Genomic DNA, 14533 nt, shown 5'->3' on the forward strand with positions numbered 1-14533 from the left:
TGTCCTGTGATCACTGGGCCGTGAGCGAACGTGACGCTTGAGCGTCTCGCCTACGGCTGAGCGATCGCTACGCAGATAGCGTACCATTACGGTACTTCTTAAGTAAACAGCGTACAGTGTTCTTAGCTTCATAAAGGGTTGTTTATACGACAAAGGAATTTAGCATTGTCAATACCCAAAAGGTATGTATGTGATGTGTGGTGGGATGTACCGTATCGCCGATGCAATGCTTGTGACATCCCGTACTTTGTGTGTATGGCATAATTGCTGAGCAGCAACAATCATTTAGTTTTGCTTTTTTCTAGTTGGTGGAACTTTTAGAATCATTAGTCCCATGTATGTTATACATGGACCTATTTTTATTGGACATATGGGCTTATGAAATACTGCACATGTTAAATGCAGAGAGTATGTGAAATAAGAAACACCAGCGTGTTATAAAATCGGAACGTGCACAGAACATTTTTAAACTGCCATATAAATACGGATTTTATTGTTTATTTTATCTAGGACCAATAAAGTGGGAATCAGTGTAAGAGGCTGTGGGGGGCAGGATACTTGGCCCGCAGCTGCACTCCATACATGGTAAAACTGCGAAAAGCTTCTGAGGCAGATAAAGGTCAACAACAAAAATGCAGGATATAAACTTCCTAAGCCAAGATATTCCCAGCAAGTGTAAGACTATATTAACCTGTCACAGAGCTGTCCGCAATAGATGGTTTATTTGAAAGCGATTTGTCATACAGGAGATGATAAAATTAACCTGTCAATGCAGTTGGTAACTTGAGAGATTCAATTACATTTCGCCTTCTCTTATTGGGTCACATTATACATGGCCTTTTAAGTAGCCCAGTAGAAAGGTTCTTGTTATAGTGAGATATTGGTCCTATCTGGCTTATATAATGCTTTTCAAGCATCATTCGCCTGCCACTACCTCTATACTGACTGTCATGCACAGAATGCAATTCTAAATTCTAGTCTTAGCCCGCAAGGCCCTTGATTCCTGTATACTGAACCACCTTACATCAACTCCCTTATCTCAAAGTATTCCCTTTTGTGAACCTCCACTCTTCATATGACCATCTTCTTTGTTCCTATCTGATCACCTCTTCTTACGGATGCTTGTATTATTTGGAACTATTGTCTATAAGACAACATGCTTCATAATGCTGACACACTGGGGTCATATATAGTTGGATACAATTAATGGCAAAAATGTAGATGCAAAATGTGTCTGTAAAAAACACCTAATTTGGGTAGTATAAATGGCCACAAGTGTCCCGTACATGTACTGCCAACAACTGGGCATAGTAAGTAAAATTTATATTTTTTGAAAGATACACAAATAGTGTACTTTATGCAGGCCCGAAACTATGATTCTTGTCACCCGGGGCAAGGCAGTAATGTGGCACACACCACTCTGGGACATATTCCATATAGATGCTTTCCCTATGTAGATGCTCCCAACAGATGCACTCTTTAAAGGTACTCTGCACAAATGTACTACTTCTAGATTTACTCACGGTATATACTATGTGTATGTATGTATGTATGTGTGTATATATATATATAATTTTATTTTTTTATTATTAATATTTTTCCTATAAATGCAATCCCTATGGATGGGCTCACTATAGATGCTCTCACACACTGTAGTGGCTGTGATCTCCCATGTACAGAGTTGGCCGCACTGGGGTCGGTGTGTGAGGGAAGTGGGGTGATGCTCGGATGATCCTCAGAGGAGCAGGGTGTGGGGTCAGTGTTAGAACTCAGCAGCTGCTGCCTACAGTGTCTGTGTCTCTGTATACACTCACAGCTCTTGTCCTGGCAAGTGATTGGAGGGGAGCCATGAGGGGCGCTGCCATGCACAGCCCAGTATAGAAGTCCCAGCCCACTGACTAGATGGGACGCTGCAAAACTTTCCCAAGGTTTCCCTAGCCTGGGAGAGACTGAGTGCCGACACCCACACAGGCTGCAGCAGCGACGCCGGGAGCGAGGCACACGGAGATAGCTGCTGTATGTATGCCGGTGACCAGGATAGGAGAGGATGCGGCAGTGTTGGGAGTGGGGAGGAGGGACAGCTTGCATCCCCTCAAATCTGGTGCCTGGGCGTGTGCCCGCTAGCCCCCCATAGTTACGGCCATGGTTTTTGTTCCTACAGTATTATCAACCTCAATAACATTAATTTCCACTCATTTCCAGTCAGTTTTGACCCCCTCACAGCTCACAATATCATTATCCAGTTTAGGCTAAAAGGTTGCACTGAGGTAACTGGATGACTAAGCTAAGGGACAGCAGTGGGCGGCACAAACATGTGGCACTTAAACTTCCAACATGGCACATCTAGGAAACAGAATGGCACTGCAGTAACAGGCAGGGTGGCAGTTTAATAAACTATACAAATGTTTGTCGTCACAGTCAGCAATGCTCCAAAAAGCACATAATCCAAAGAAAAGAGGTGCAAGATGAAATTGTCCCATCCACCCTTTTGTTGTATATATTAACAGGACATGCACAGTTTAACAAACCAATCATTTCAGTGACATGGACTGTTACTTGTAGCTGAAATGATTGGTTTATTTGGGCCCCCTCAAAATATTTTTTAGAAGGACTACCTCCGATAAGTAATGACCCTTAGAATGTTGAAGATGAGGTGTTAATTACATTATAACCTTGTACAAAAAAATTCATGTCTTCGCCGCAAATTAGGTAACATGGAGGAGGTGCCTAGATGGCTAACGTTCCTACTTCTACTATCTTTGGCCTCACAAATGGAGCAGATGCTTTTAAAAACATTGTCAGGTTTGGGATAAAAATAATTCCACACCCAAGAGGTGGCTTGTTGGTTTTATGCCTAGGCATCGCAATGGCTTTCTTTTTATCATGGTCAACAACTGCAGCCGTTGGTGGCTGATTTACACAAACAACATCATCAACATCTTCAGTGTCAGATAGTAGTAGTACACACAAATCCCCCTCATCCTGTTCCACTTCTACACACAAATCCTCAATTTCTATTTTGTCCTCCTCATCATCACAATCTTTACTTGTACTGCTCCCCACATGTGCAGATGGGTCAGAAATGGTGGAAGAAGGTGAAAAAGGCTTTTCTATGAGGAGAGTGTGAAAAATGTCAGACTCACACATAGCTGACGTGGCACCCCTAAACGTTCCTAAAGAATGTCTGATGGTTCTGATTCTGAATGCACAGTTTGTCTTACTGCCTCTGCAGCTAACTTTCCTTTTGATGTTTTTTTCTTAACCACTGTAAAATGAAATGAGTTTACATGCCCTGCCTTAAGCCATCTACGCTCCTTGGCATCTGCCTTAGTATATGACGCTGATGAACTTGTATCGTCATGACTGGTGGCAGCACCTCCACCACTAGTATGTGCTTCCTGCTCTCCTCTCAATTGAAAAACCACTCAGAGAAGCGCTGTCGTTAAACAGTATTAATAAAATTTATTATTAAAAATATTTAATATGTGTATATGTCACAATACAATACATAAACCAAGTATCCTGTGATTTTGCAGTATGGACCAAACATTAATAACCCTTTTGGTTTTGGAGTTAGATCTAACCAATTGCCTACAGCTGAACCCTTATTGTAATCTGGTCTAAGCATACTAGGTGCTAGTTTCTGTTTCAAACTATCCGCCTTTCTGAAAACTACTTTCCGAGATTCTTGTATATCGTTCTTCAGATATTTATCTAGCCTTAATAAACTATAATTTTTATTTATAATACGTTTGATTTCAGAGGCTGATTAATTATATTTTGTTATAAAGGTGAGAGGGCATTTTGAATTACAGCTCCAGGTCCTTTTTAGGTTTAGGTTCATAATGTCTATGGCTACATTCATGTTTCCAGTATCCTATTCAGTTTTGATTTAGAAGAGTTCTCTGAGAATAGGAGTTTTTGTTTCCAGCATATCACAGGTGGCCGAACAAAATTTATACAAATACTGAAGTCCGACCACTTTAGGTTTAGTTAGATTATCAGTGAGATAAATTGCATTATTCCCTGATTGCGATTTTCTGAGATGTGTCAAAATTAAATATTGTTTTGATAATGGATTTATGTCTATGAAATAGATTATTTTATTTATGTGTATATAACTCTAAGGAGTAATATAATGAAATGTCTTTCATTCTGCTGTCCCTTTATTCAAAGTTTTTATTTAACTAATTTTTTATTATTATATTTTGTCATTACTATGGTAATTATAAGATTAGTGTTGTGTAGCCCTGGGATTCGTCATCTCTAGAATGAAATTAGCATGGTAATCATTTTGGCTATGAGACACCTGTTTTTATATATTTTATATTTTTATATATACTCATGCATTTTTTAATACGTTTTTCAAGTGTCTATAGAGCTTCTCTTATTTGTTTAGACCTATAAAGGAGAAAAGGCTATTGAATTTTAGCTATCCCTTTACACAGAGGATGAATAATTAAGTCTGTATATATTCATTGATTTATAAAAGCATGGTAATACAAACAAGAGCCTGTTGGTTTGAATTAATCCGACACAGTCTTTAATTGGCTGATTACTACCAGACAGCTGTTCAAGCAATTAGGGAGCTCTGCAGTATAAAAATGCCTAAGGCTATGGAGGCGGTACTTCTGATGAAACAGCCCCAGTTTTAGAGCCTGAGAAACGCGTCAAGAATTCCGCCCGACACGCTATCCGGTATCCTGGTCATCACTAAAGACCCGACACACAGCAACACGCTTTGGCGGCTCCCGTTACGTAACCATGAGCGAACGGCTTTGGTGGACAAGCCGCGCTCCAACACTATCCTGCGAGTCTTGTCCTCACCCATTGCACTTGACAGCCTCCTCCGTGCCGCCGCATAGCGGTGTGGGCAGCCGGCGCCCACTACCAAGTAGGAGACATCGTTCAATTCCTCCACTTCTAAGGCCAGGGTAAGCTTTGCACGAGACTGTTCAAATAGCGGTTCCAGCTTAAAAGTCACTGTGTTATACATGGTATCAAGTCCATATAAGCTGCCCATAAAGAGCCTTTCTTCATTGGTGGATAAGAATGTGAGCATTTAAGCTTTTTCATCAAGCGTTAGACAACTCAAGTGTATCATTTTCACTGTGGATGGACTCTTAAATCTAAAGGAATATTCAAATAAGCCCTTGAGATCAATTAGCCCATGCATGGAGCTTATTATAAGGAGCATCTGATAAGCACAAATGCTGTACCTTTATCCGGAATACAAGAGGTTACATTTCTAAGGGAGTTTTTACAATGTATCTTACATTTTGTTGCTATTTGTAGTTATCAATGTTTGGTCCATACTGCAAAATCACAGGATACTTGGTTTATGTATTGTATTGTGACATATACACATATTAAATATTTTTAATAATACATTTTATTAATACTGTTTAACGACAGCGCTTCTCTGAGTGGTTTTTCATTATTTTTATGAATTTTTTGGTTGAGGATCAGCACCTCAATTTGGGAAGCTGCGGTCATAGAACAGTATTGGTATTTTTGGTGTCTTATAGCCGATTACTAGCGCCCACCTACCATTTGATTCTCCTCTCAATTGTTCATCCTTCAGATCTATCCACAAACACAAATGAAGTGAGGTACAGCACATACCACAATTTGTACAAAAAATGTACCACATTCAGTGTTGCACAATACAAGTATGAGTCAGAAATAGTAATCAAACACTGCAGTTTAATTTCAACAACACTGTTGCACAAATCCTGTATGAGTAGGAAATAAAATATATTACTGTGGTACCACCTTCACCCACAGCGTCACACAATATGTGTGTGCGTCAGAAATAGTAATCAAACACTGCGGTTGACCTTCACCAACAGTCTCACACAATACGTGTATGAGTAGGAAATAAAAAGGGTCATTCCGAGTTGTTCGCTCGTTGACGATTTTTGCTATACTGCGATTAGTCGCTTACTGCGCATGTGCAAGGTTCGCAGAGCGCATGCGCTTAGTTATTTTACACAAAAGTTAGGTATTTTACTCACGGCATAACAAAGCTTTTTCATCGCTGTGCTGATCGTAGTGTGATTGACAGGAAGTGGGTGTTTCTGGGCGGAAACTGGACGTTTTATGGGAGTGTGCGGAAAAACGCAGGCGTTCGAGTTGCAAAACACAGGAGTGGCTGGAGAAACGGGGGAGTGGTTGGGCAAACGCGGGGTGTGTTTGTGACGTCAAACCAGGAAAGAAAAGGACTGAGCTGGTCGCAATGGCTGAGTAAGTCTGGAGCTACTCAGAAACTGCGAGGTAATCTTTACGAGAAAATTAGCGAAGCTTTCGTTCGCAATTCTGCTATGCTAAGATACACTCCCAGTAGGCGGCGGCTTATCGTGTGCAATGCTGCTAAAAGCAGCTAGCGAGCGAACAACTCGGAATCACCCCCAAAATATATTTCTGTGGTACTACCTTCACCCACAGCGTCACACAACATGTGTGTGCATCAGAAATAGTGATCGAACACTGCGGTTGACCTTCACCAACAGTGTCACACAATATGTGTATAAGTACAAAATAATAAAATACTGTGGTCTGACTGGCAGTGTCACAGTACTTATGAAAATAAAATAAGAAAAGATATAGTACACTGGAGTACAGCACAAACAAACATAGAAAATAAATAATATTTTTAGGCTTTTTGTTTTTAGCTTTTATTATTTTAATTTTACACTGGGGCGGAGCCCATGGATGGACGCACAGATCACCCCTAGACTGATACAGCAGACAGGGCACCCCTGGACTGATACAGCAGAGAGAGCACCGGCCCCACGCCAGCCAACACGGTACTGAGACGGACACGTCCGTCCAGTACACTGTCCACAGCCGGAGTAAAGATGGTGCCATTCACCGGGGACCTTTATAGAATCCAAAACCCGTGAGTGGGATGAAGACGTTCGGCCTCGATTTTGGATCCGAGTAAGGCGGTAATTCCCGAGCCGTACTCTGATCCTGCCTCGGTTTCCAAAGTTCGGGTGGGTAACTGGACCCGCTCGTCTCTACAAATAACGACTTGTTGCTTACAGAGCCCCAACGTCAGTGACTAACAAGCATCTTATCACTTTTATGTGCACATGAGTCCAGACCAAGGAAGAACCTCACTGTTGTTGTTGCTGTTTAGCTGTTTTTATGTTTTTGAGGGGTTTTTTTTTAAATACAGATCCAAAACAAATAGAGAGCCAAAACTCACAAGGGAGGTTTTGGCAAAACAAACACAGATCCAAAACACGAAGGGAATACAGATCCAAAACAAGAACCCAAAACCTGAGATTTGGGCCTGTGCACATCCCTAGTTATTTGTTAAGCTTTTTTTTACATTGTTTCAAGCTCTTTCTGCCTAGATTGGCTGGGTGTGGTCTCCCTCAGACCCAGAGATTTATACCCCTTGCAGACTTACAAAGTTGAGTCTCACCCGGGAATTTGTACATGGGTGTGGTGGCCTGGCTTGAGACCCTTTTCAGACTTGCGGCCAGACCCGGCATATTACCGGATAAGTGACGTCACCACCGACTCTGCAGGAGGCGGCGCTTGGAGATGATCATATCCAAGCGCCACCTCCTCCTATGATGGGTGTCGGGCCATCTTGACCCAGCTTACTGTTCACACTGCACCGCATCCTGGGTCGATTCCAGCTTCAATCCAGGTCGCAACCTGGGATGAAATGCCGGAACGCGCAACCCGGGATATTGCTTTAGGATCCTTTCAGACAAACCAAAATAACAGGTTACCCGGGAAACTTTTGCTAGTCTGAAAGGGTTATTGTGAGAATAAATTGCAGAAAGAGATATTGAGTGATGGTAAGTTTTATTTAGTAAAATATAATGTGATTTTTTTCTTTCACACAGGCAATGCGTGTGTACTGGTGATCAGCAGTCGCTACAGATACAACTACTACTATGTGCATATGCGGCTGGTTCTGCCATACATACGCCCTTACCACATACTTGCCTACTTTTGAAAAAGCATTTCAGGGAGATTGTGAAGTAATAGCTATCAGCGCGGATGTGTACTCACACGCCACCAACCAAGGGAGAATAGAACACCACCAGGCATGAATCGTGGTGATCGCAGCAGCCTGTGAGGCGACTTGCTGCCGAGATTCCAGCAGACAGGATGCAACTGTCGGTATAATGACAGCCGGCATCCCGTCTGTCGGTATATCATATCGGATCCATCTTAAATACTGTAGCAAGACTAATATTCTGGACCTTCCGTCTTGACTACTGCAACCTTCTGCTATTAGTCATTGCCCTCACCCATCTATCCCCACTTCAGTCCATCATAAATGCCACAGCAAGACTTCCTCTCAACGTGCTGTACCACTGGATCCGTGTCATTCAAAATCCTAATCAACTGGGCGTGCCCAGAGTCTAATGGCACCCTGTGCGAGAATTTTTGGGGTGCCCCCCTTTTGAATGTATGTGATCCTTTGTCCGTGTGTGAATATGGGCGGAATGCATGAAGCTTTGCATTGTGAATGCTATGCATCCCGCCATTCACTGCATGCTTATCGGTATTTACAAATGCCGTATGCATGAATATTTCGGCAAAGAACTGCTCTCCCTCTCAAGGGGAAATGCGATAGAAGGAGCCCATAGGCTTCTATAGTGCATTAGCCACTGCATTCAACCTCTGGAATTTATTGCATACAGGAGCTCGGTGCATATGCGGTATGCGTCTTGGACATCGAATATTGCATTTTTGGAGGCCTGGGATAATTTCTAACGTTGCTGCATTAAGCCCTATATGTGTGCATGTGTCTCTATATCTGTATGTGTATATGTGTCTGTAAGTGTGACTGTATGTGATTGCAGTTATTTAATCCAATATTTTTTCAGGTAATGACAATGACAACACAAAATGTGAAATATTTTCAAACAACTAATCATACTACTTATTATCACAACAAGATCAGAGTGATGGGTTTAAATTGAACTTTTGTCACATTGTGATTTAAAAACACCTATTATTTAATACAATGAGGTGTAAATAGACAGACTTGTCACTTGCCTCCACGGAACAAAAGAGAAAAACTGTTTACTTTGTGAATCTATAGCAGAACAATTAACCTGTTTTATGGAATATATAGTATTCTAGACACTGGATCCATGTGCATACATTAATACAGATTATTATTATTTCTCATAAATGGCCACAATGGCACTGAACAAAGGGGGATGGCAGCCCTGGCTAGCAAAAAATCATGCCACTTAAGCTGGTTTTGATAACCTCTATGGCCCTGTATAATTTACCTGTCTCACCGCACCTCTTTCACTCTATCAATAGATTGTAGAGCAGTGGTGGGCAATTATTTGAGCCAGGGCACCACTACATTGCACTATGAGGGTCATTCCGAGATCATCGCAGCCCTGCAAAATTTTGCAGGGCTACGATCATGTCCATAGACATGCGGGGGGACGCCCAGCACAGGGCTATCCCGCCCCGCATGCAGTGTCGGCCCCCCAGCAGAAGTGCAAAAGCATCGCACAGCGGCGATGCTGTTGCACTTTAGGAGTAGCTCTCGGCCAGCGCTGCTTTAGCGTGCTGGCCGGGAGCTACTCGTTGCTCCCTGGCCTGCAGCGGATACATGTGACATCAAGCAGCCGCTGCGGCCCACCCCCCGCACGGTCCGGCCACGCCTACGTTGGCCGGACCGTGCCCACGAAACGGCGGCCAAACCCCGCCGTTTCATCCCCCACCGCCCAGCGGCCGCCTCTGCCTGTCAATCAGGCAGAGGCGATCGTACTGCAGCGACGGCCTTCGGCCGTCTGGCATGCGCCGGCGTACTGCGGCGCCGGCGCATGCGCAGTTCTGACCCGATTGCACCACTGCAATAAACTGCAGCGTGCGATCGGGTCAGAATGACCCCCAAATGACAGGTGGTAGCAGCTACAGATCACTTACACGCAGCAATGAACTGGGCTCACAGGCCGTATCTTGTCTATGGACTGGGCAGCAATGCCAGCCATTGGGGGAGATTCAAATGTTTGAAAAGTCAGTTGGGAGTCTGTTTTTTCCTATCTAATAGACAGGAAAAAACAGACACCCAACCGACTTTTCAAACATTTGAATCTCCCCCATAGTCTCTTAAGTATAGTGAAATCTACCTGCCACTTCCACTACAATGGGGCCCAGATGCTGTGTTTGACTCCTGGACAGGTGGTGTTGTGGCATCCCAGCCTATGGGGCTGGCAAACAGCTCCAGTCTTTGGTCCTAGCAGCTGCCACTGCACAGCGCACTCTATAGTGAGGCATCCCTGTTCAGCCTCTACGCTTGAATGGAGTCGCCCCTACTAATCAATTTACACCTAAGATGGCTGCCCCATCTGGAACGCTCTTGTGTTGGGTGAAGAATGCATGGCTCTGATGATTTTATAAGGATCTAGTATCTCAACTTGTATTTTTATCTCACCTATGTGTGTCATTACTTTCAGTCATTGCATATTCGACCAGTATAACTCTATGTAGTGAACCTAAAATGGCTGCCTCACCTGGATCCTTCATGGATAGGATAAATAATCCTTAGAATTGGTTACTCAAAATGGCTGCCTCACCTTAGTATTATATTCATGGGGGTATATTTACTAAGATGGGAGTTCTATTTAAGATGGGATGTTGCCCATAGCAACCAATCAGCTTCTACTTCTCATTTATCTAGCACCTTCTAGAAGATGATACCTGGAATCTGATTGGTTGCTATGGGCAACATCCCATCTTAAATAGAACTCCCATCTTAGTAAATTTACCCGATGGTTTCTGTATTTTATGCAAATATAACCTTGTGTATTATGTTCATAGTATCTGTATAGCACCTTGAGTATACATCTCAATATTGGTGACCAGTGGATAGGGGCCCTTGGTGCGATGGCACTGCAAAGGGGTTGGGGCCCCAGGGAACCAGGGCGGATCTTGTGGCACCCCTGTTCCCGTCACTGTGGGGGCGTGCCCAGCACGCACGCCCCCAGGCTCCCCCGCATTGTGAATCAAAGCCATGCAGAGGTGAGCAGTGCTGTGTGTTCCCCTCAACTACCCCACCGCAGGAATTTCAGCCAACGGGTGGGACAGCGGGACACTCCTGGGAGAACAGGACTGTCCTGCTGAGTGGGGGACAGCTGGAAAGTATGCCTTGAGTGCTATTGCAGAAAAGTACTACATAAATAAAATTATTATTATTCTTTCATTTTTAATGTGAGGAAGAATATATTCAGGTTTTATACTATTTGTATAGCAGCTGTTATTTTGAGAGGTGATTAAATTAAAATTCTACCATAATGTATTAATTATTTCTTTAACATAAACAGAAGTCAATTATGTTTTGAGAAGTTGTAAGACATTGCCAGTGCAAACAAATTCATTTAAATGAGTCAAGTCTTTCCACAAGAAAAAGCCCAGAGGGGTTCTATTATGCAATGGGTGAAAATCCATTCATCGTGCAAGAAAAAAGTGCAAACTGGCTGAAAGGAATGAGGGTTTGCACTCCCATTTCTGAGCGGAGAGTCAATATAATTATGCTATGCTTCTCATGATATTGGTAACTGCATAGGAAAGCAAGGATTAAATAACACCAGAGGTCTGAAGAGGTACAAAAAAGGTGCAAACAGTAGTTCTGGAGCGCAAAAGAAGCAAAAACAGCAATTCTACTCGTTGAAGAAACATTTCAAACTACATTTGATTTTGAAACTACATAACGTTTTTGCTTATATTTAATGAGGCTTGCATAGTATGAAGTAAAGATTGTGTGCAATATTAATTAAAATTGGAAATAATTATTGCAGCTGTAAAACTATTCAAGTGTGATGTATTTTAAATTCCAGCAATAACTGAAATAAAATAAATATTGAGTAGAGATAATTTTGCTAGCAGTGGAACCTGCATGACAATTTTGTGCCATTATGCACCTATTTCCATGCGAAAGTCTATGTTTTGCCATTTTCCATTTTATATACATATTTATGAACGCAATGTAACTAAAATATGTAAATGTAGTAACACATAAAAAAAAGTATTTTTTTTAAGTCTCCTTACCCTAATAGTTTACTTAAAAGACTTGTTTGACGCTTAATAAAGATCCTCTTTTATTCAGTAAGGGCTACTAAAGCCGCTACACGGCGAATTGGGAACTTAAAATGAGCCTGAAAAAAAGTCTGAAAATTGCCTCACATGGGCGGGACCAACACAAATGTAGGAGGAGATAGCAGTCACCCCTAATCATTGGTAGATGAGGCTAAATCAATACACAATGCTTGGAGGAGTTACAGCAATGGGAGGAGGTGCTTGTCACAGCAGGACACACAAGAAGGTTAATCATTGCACTTGTAGGTGGAGCAAAGACATGTAGGCAGATAAAGTACTGTTCAGCTTCATAAAGATTCATAAAATCAGAAACAAAGTAGACACACTGCTGTTCTCTTACCTGTTCTCTGTGCTTTGTCGCTTTTTGGCTGGCTCCTTGAAATTCAGAATTCTGTTTTGAACAATTTGCAAAAATTAGAATTCTAATCCAAAATGTTAACTAATCCTGAATGATTTCACTGGTTCGCTCCAATATGGCCATATAAAACTACCCTCCAGCATAGGCATGTAAACTTCCCGTGGGGTAGGAGACAGATTGCTGATCTCCTCTCCTGGAAAGCTGAGCTGTGGGCTGCTCCCTTCCTACATCGGGTAAAAGTACAGGAGGAGATATACTCTACGCTACCAACACAAGTGCCCAGACAAATGGCTTCAGTCTGCAATCCTAGTTCCTCCTTCAATATTGGAAGAGGGTACAGGCGCTATAGAATTGGCAGCAATATACCAAAGAAAATAGGTTCTCAAACACTTTCCTCAGGACTCAAAACAGTTCATGTTTTGCAGGTCACCTCACAGAATCACAAGTGAAATAAATAGCTCCACCTATGGATCTTTTAAAATGTGTTGGTGAGTAATGAATACACCTGTGAAGGTGACCTGGAAAATGTGACCTGTTTGAGAACCACTGCCCTAGAAGATCAGAGAAGAGATGCAGCAAAACCCTACTCTCTGACTTGAGTGGAAAGCAGTGAACAGGAAACTCACTTTTCCCCTCCTAGTTCTCAGAGATGAGATAACTGGACTTAAAGCACCCACTGTGGAGATAGAGGAGTACGATGGAGCAGATACGGATAAATTAAGGCAGTGGGAGGATGTAAGATGGATGGAAAGTACAAATGCAGCGGGGAGTGCACAGGATAATGAGGAAGGTAAGAGATAGAGGACAGCAAAGGGAAGGAGGATAAAAAGTAGAAATAAGAGAGCAAGAGTCAGGCAACACAATTAATAGGGCTGATGAATGAGGCTAGTGGTGAACTATGTTATTCTCTCCTACCTGTTACTGGACCTTTCACAGCCTGCTGCTGGTTTCTTGTTCGGATTCTGGAATGTTGGAACCTGTTGGAAAAATGGAGAAGTATGTGAAATATAGCAAGCCGTGCATTAAGAGAACACAGTACAAAACATAGAGGCTCACATTATAAGATAACATACATCTATCTATCACATAGAATCAGTATAGGCTCACAGAAAAGATACGTGGGTACTGGCAGAATGGTGAGTAGTTGGTAATAATGCCTCACAGCACTGGGATCATGATTACAATTCATAAACAGGGCCTTATACATGTGGAGTTTGTATGTTCTCATCTGCCACCTGTATTTTCTCCACCAGCAGCAGCAATTGTTATTCCACTGTGCTATGTAACTACACTGCTTACAGATATGTCCTCATATGTCTAGCCTCAAAACGCCACGCAGGGTAATATACCTGCTGCGAGAGAGCCTGTGCAACTCTGCTAACGTCAGGTGTCTATTTTTGCTGAAAATGCGTCTTGGTCACAACATGATGGGGTATATTCAATGAAGTCGGATCCATTCCGACATTCATTTGTCGGAATGGATCCGACCTGGGCTATTCAATGTCATCTTAATTCAACTTTAAAGTAAGTCGAACTACGATGCGGGAGCTGAGACGGGGGAGAGCCGCGGGCAGACGGGGGAGAGCAGCGCTACAGCAGCGGGCAGCGTAGCCAGAGGATGTTACATCCGCCACTCACGTCAGCGTCCACCCGGCTCCAGCAAGCGAAGTCTCGCTTGCTGGAGCCGGGTGGACGGTGCTATGAGCAGCGGCTGTGACATCCTCCGGCGCTTCTCTCCCCCATCTGCCCCCGTCTCTATTCCCGCATCTCACTTCTACTATTTTTAAATTCTAATAAGTTTTGGCCCCGTTTTCGACACAGCTATTCCGCCGATCCACGTGCTTTTCGATAAATCAAATTCCTCGACTTGTTGAATAATTTGGGGTTAGATTGAATAGGTCGGAACCCCTTCCGACCTAAAAAAGTCGAAAACTGCCGTCTTTTCGACAGTCGGCAGCTTTCGACCCAATGTGTCTATTATACACCAGGAGACTGTGTCGATTAATTTGATATGCGACACTTGTATATTGCATGTGACTGTACTTGTATTGGAGAAATGCTGTTGCTGCTACATTGTAG

At 42.8% G+C, this 14533-nt stretch overlaps 1 protein-coding gene across 1 annotated transcript in view; it reads right to left on the minus strand.

The window, feature by feature from the left end:
• The window catches only part of TSPAN4 (tetraspanin 4), a 1631716-nt gene that overhangs the window by 1281551 nt on the left and 335632 nt on the right, over window positions 1-14533 (minus strand). The window contains exons 3-4 of the mRNA XM_063944765.1: window positions 13370-13431; window positions 12437-12487 (exon numbers count right to left, since the gene is read on the minus strand). The gene's annotated coding sequence lies outside the window, so the exon portion shown is untranslated. The remainder of the gene's footprint in view (window positions 1-12436; window positions 12488-13369; window positions 13432-14533) is intronic.

Source organism: Pseudophryne corroboree, chromosome 11, assembly GCF_028390025.1.
Source record: "Pseudophryne corroboree isolate aPseCor3 chromosome 11, aPseCor3.hap2, whole genome shotgun sequence".
Lineage (NCBI taxonomy): Eukaryota > Metazoa > Chordata > Amphibia > Anura > Myobatrachidae > Pseudophryne > Pseudophryne corroboree.